The sequence below is a fragment of the Clupea harengus genome, unplaced genomic scaffold (assembly GCF_900700415.2).
Source record: "Clupea harengus unplaced genomic scaffold, Ch_v2.0.2, whole genome shotgun sequence".
NCBI lineage: Eukaryota > Metazoa > Chordata > Actinopteri > Clupeiformes > Clupeidae > Clupea > Clupea harengus.
Genome location: NW_024879915.1, coordinates 1 through 5,000, shown reverse-complemented (window position 1 = coordinate 5,000; position 5,000 = coordinate 1). Strand labels below are relative to the sequence as shown.

Here is a 5,000-nt window from a genome sequence, read left to right as displayed (position 1 = left end):
CACACAAAATCTAACCGGCTATTTTTAAAAAGGGGAAGCTGGAAATTAAATGTTGGTATTTAAATGAAATACAATTACAAAATATTCTTGTTTTGATTTGGATATTCAAATTCAGCCATTGAACTGAACTGGCCAGAGTTTCAATGACGCTGCTGTGCTCACAATTGACCGATCGCCAGGGCCCCGCCCCCTTAGTTACTGTTGCTACGTCCGACACAATTCCCGGGAACTGTCAAGCCAAAAGCCATGGCGAGTACGGGGACAAGCGCTATAGCTGTCAGTGTGAGTGATTTTTGGAGTAATACCTCCACGATATCCTCCAGATCAAGGCAAAAGGGACTGCAATATGCAGTGGAAGGATATATCCAAAATATTAAGATCAACAACGAAGTGGACACAACAATAATCGAAGCAAACGCATACAGGTCTCAATAAAAAAAAGGAGAAACCCCATGACCTCTTCATTAAATGCAACCAGCACAGCCTTGTAGACTAGTCATGTTATTTCACCACTGGGTAAGATCTGTATATAATATTTCAAGCTAGCTAATAACCTACAACGATTATTTATTCTTATTATTTATTCCGTCTCTAGCGAGAGACTCTGGAGGTATCTATCTATCTAGCTAGCTAGGATGGTGACAATCTAGAGAACAGTACAGTGTGGATCAAGATAGCTGCTAGTAACGTTATTGTTCAAGGGATGTGTGTGCATGTTGCTGAAAGTATTTCACAGTCACTGTAGTGATAACTTGCTTGTAAAATGATGATCCTGATGTAATGCTATGGCTTTGTATAAGATCGCCAGGTTATTGCTCCCAGGTTGTGCCTTATGCATACCTTGGGATACTCAGGAGTAGGTTGCCTATTCACAAAATGCTACAAAGATTAAAATTAAAAAAACTTCATAATGGCCTTTTCTTCAACATTGATACAGTATGTTAAGCTCGAGCTAGTCTCTCCAACTAAAGTGTTAATGTTAAAATCAAAATGTTAATGTTACCGTCTGTAAAATTGCACGCTGAGCTATCCTAGCTAGCGATGTTAATATTACATCTGTAAAGTTGCACACTGAGCTATCCTAACTAGCGATAGCAAATGCCAGCAGCATAAATACAAAGTGTTAGATAAAAGTTCTGTTCAATGTTGTATTAAGCATAAATACAAAGTGTTCGTTAAAGGTTCTGTTCAATGCTGGCGTTTGCTATCGCTAGCTAGGATAGATTAGCGTGCAATTTTACAGACGGTAACATTAACATTTTGATTTTAACATTAACACTTTAGTTGGAGAGACTAGTTATGTACTTGTAGTGGTAATAATACAAGTTGTCATGAACCATAACTGTTTGGGGATGTTCTCTCAACTAGATAGTTAGTTATCATACCTAGCGATAGCGTAGTTCGCTAGATAGATAGCTATCTGTAAGCAGCTACATTGGAGCAGACATATGTGTTTTTTTCGGTATATTGATTTGGGAGTGGGGTCTCCCACACTGTTTAATCCACCGCCGGCACCTTTCCTCCTGTGTTTTGGGCTTTGGAAATGCGGGGGAAAAACGACGCATCCCTCTAATCTCTGTATCAGATCTATAAGTCCCGTAGGCACCCTGTTTCACCATGCTGCTCAGACCTCAAAGTTGTCGGACCTTCTTCTCTTAGTAGCGGTTGCTAAGGTATGATTGGATGAGGGCCGTTCTAGGGAGGAGTTTCGCGATCGGTCAATTCCATATGGAATGCAAGAGCGTGTGAAATGTAGTTCTCTCCTCACTACTGTTAGATATTGGTGTGTTTCACATACCAGCCCATATCATTAGACTTCCTGACCCTAACCCATATCAATAGACCCCCTGACCCTAACCCTCCGTTTGAATAACACCAGGGGTCTGGAGCCAGAGCCATTAGACTGGATTCCTGGCCTTTGTCTACAGCCATGACCAGATAATAAACAAAACAAGTAAACAAATAAACAAGATAGATAAACAAAACTTAATTTGCCCCCCTTGTCAAAAGGTCCCGAGTAGCCCACAAACTGTAGTCCTGGCAGTTTTGAATAAATATTATATCATATTAGACTGAATGAATGACCTAACTTAGAGCTCTGTATATTATTTGTATTCATTTCAAATGACTTATAAGATCACTGTTGAAAAAAGCACTCATATACATGTACTAAAAAAATATAACATTGCAGTTATTGTGGAGATTATTGTGGTAAACCTGATTGGGTTCAGTGGCTGAGTAGCCCTGGACTGTGACTCATTCAGAATTCAGATTAATGATCCATGTTTGTGTTCATTTGATCAAAGTCATTATACAGTGTAGGCCTATGTCGTGTGTTCCACCAGTGTAGGCCTATGTCATGTGTTCCACCAATGGTGCTGGACAGTGACTGACTTGCTGTTATGAAAAGGGAAATAAACCCAGAGAATTAAAGAACACAGGCAGTGTTTAATAGTAAGCTATTAGGAGGAGTAGGCCTAGACGTCCACTAAAAAGCCCAAGAGTCACAGAAACACACGGACATATCAGCTTCATTTCACATCACACATAATTCAGATGATGCATTACCTCTGTCCCTCTGGAGCGTCTCCTGGTGTTTCCATTGCTCAGCTTCTCTTCATGGACACACTACTGGCTTCAGTAGAAATGAGGAATCAAAACATTAATGTATCAAAAACACATTACATTTCCCACAAATAAAGACACTAGCTGCCTATCTGTTGAAAGGTATCTGTGACCATACCTGCATAAAAGTCTCGTGATATAGGGGTACGCTTCCCTAACTCCCAGCAAAAACTACGGCCGATAAGAACGTACCTTTATTTTCTTCTTTTTGATCTTAGAAATGAATGATTTCAATAATAAAAAAAGCACTGTTAAATAGCACCTCCCCCACTTTCCTGATTGATTCCTTGCCTTGACTGCTACCTGCACTACCGATGTAATAATACATTTATACTGACACTGACACAAGATTGGCGCCTGCACTCGCTAAACATTCTGACAATGGCTTTTAAAATACTGATGAGGAGATGACATTTAGAGGAGCAGAAAGGGAGGTCAAGCAGACATGGTGTTCAGGTTGTTACCTGGTTAAAACAGGTCAAGCAGACATAGTGTTCAGGTTGTTACCTGGTTAAAACAGGTCAAGCAGACATGGTGTTCAGGTTGTTACCTGGTTAAAACAGGTCAAGCAGACATGGTGTTCAGGTTGTTACCTGGTTAAAACAGGTCGAGCAGACATGGTGTTCAGGTTGTTACCTGGTTGAAACAGGTCAAGCAGACATGGTGTTCAGGTTGTTACCTGGTTAAAACAGGTCAAGCAGACATGGTGTTCAGGTTGTTACCTGGTTAAAACAGGTAAAGCAGACATGGTGTTCAGGTTGTTACCTGGTTAAAACAGGTCAAGCAGACATGGTGTTCAGGTTGTTACCTGGTTAAAACAGGTCAAGCAGACATGGTGTTCAGGTTGTTACCTGCTTAAAACAGGTCAAGCAGACATGGTGTTCAGGTTGTTACCTGGTTAAAACAGTCATACGGCAGTTTGTAAAGAGTTCTCACAGAGAAGCGGTAGGGCTGAAGTGCCAAGTACCAGTGAGAGACTTTGGCATTGTGGTCAGGGTGCAGGTTTAGTACCCCATAGTCCTGGGTTCAAGGCCAGGGGTCACAACATACTTCTTGTCAGCCATGTTGTACTGTGTGAGGGCCTTTAAGGATCCCGGGTACAGCATGCAGCACGTGTCATATCCTGCCACCCTCGCTATTCTTGTGCAACTAATATTCCCATGCCCCATGTCAGCCAACATAACGCATCAAAACTAAACACATATCAAATTCCCAACATCAATACAATTGAGCTAGGAGGGTCTTTACGGATCCCGGGTACAGCATGCCGTACGTGTTGCAGCTGTCGCCACTCAGTTGTGCACTGTTGTTGTATCGTGCCACCCTTGCCATCCTTGTAGAACTAAAACTGTCATGCACCATGCCAATCAACCATAACTAAACATAACTCATCAAAACTAAACATAAACAAAATTCCCATAGACTGATACAATATCATTAAAGTGATAAATATTGCAGAAAATACGATTAATCTGACTCCATTAAATATTAAATTATCTACAGTATTACCAAACAGTATATACGCCAATTGAGAGATCTTAATTAAGGTAATGGCATGGCACACGAGGAGTTATATGGTGGTTAATGTACAGTTAATTAATACAATAAACTGAATGTACTATATAACCCAAATGAATAAGTACAACTGTAAATGATAGCAAGTTAATACATTCAGTATGTTGGATACCAATGAGAACAGATTCCCTTAAATTACCAAATAAACCTGAATGCATGAGATAGAAAGAGCAGAAGAAGAAGAGAGCAGAGCGAAGAGGAAACCAGCCCAAACACTCTAAAGTGGTTTTGCACCTCTATGCATTTGACACCAGCCGATCCCTTAACACGACCATCTACCCTTGATGCCCTAAGATAACGTTCTCCACCCACCAACCCTGGTCATCTGGTAATGCCCAGGCAGAGGTTACAATGGACTAATCAAATTACACAGCTATAGCAGGTACTTCAGATTTGCAAAGAGACCATGATCAGACTACTGCCCACATCATAAGGATCAATTCATGACCAAACATTAATATGTTACATTCATTTCATTACTGCCCAGAATGTAAATAACTTCCACCATCATCATAGATTTCTGATTCATTCTTCATTCATTCTGTTTAGCTGTTCTAAAATACTGGAATGCTCTCTCCCCATTTTATCCACTATTCATTTGGTATGGATTATGTAGAAACCATCTTCATATGTAGCCTGTGTGTACATTTACCACATGTGTGGTAGCATGCATACGTGTATAAATTCATCTGCCATGCTTCTGATTCTCCCCCCTCCTTTTCTCCTCCCCCCCCCCTTTTATCTCTACCTTTCTACCTGGTCAGATGCAGAAATATGTCCTGAAGGCATTTAGTTTCACC

The 5,000-nt window shown here is 40.7% G+C and overlaps 1 long non-coding RNA gene across 1 annotated transcript in view; it reads right to left on the bottom strand.

Moving 5' to 3' along the window:
• Positions 1 to 3,232, bottom strand: part of LOC122130718 — a 3,611-nt gene extending 379 nt beyond the window's left edge. Inside the window, exons 1-2 of the long non-coding RNA XR_006151950.1 lie at positions 3,090 to 3,232; positions 2,569 to 2,635 (exon numbers count right to left, since the gene is read on the bottom strand). This is a non-coding gene — a long non-coding RNA (uncharacterized LOC122130718). The remainder of the gene's footprint in view (positions 1 to 2,568; positions 2,636 to 3,089) is intronic.
• Positions 3,233 to 5,000: the final 1,768 nt, after the last annotated feature.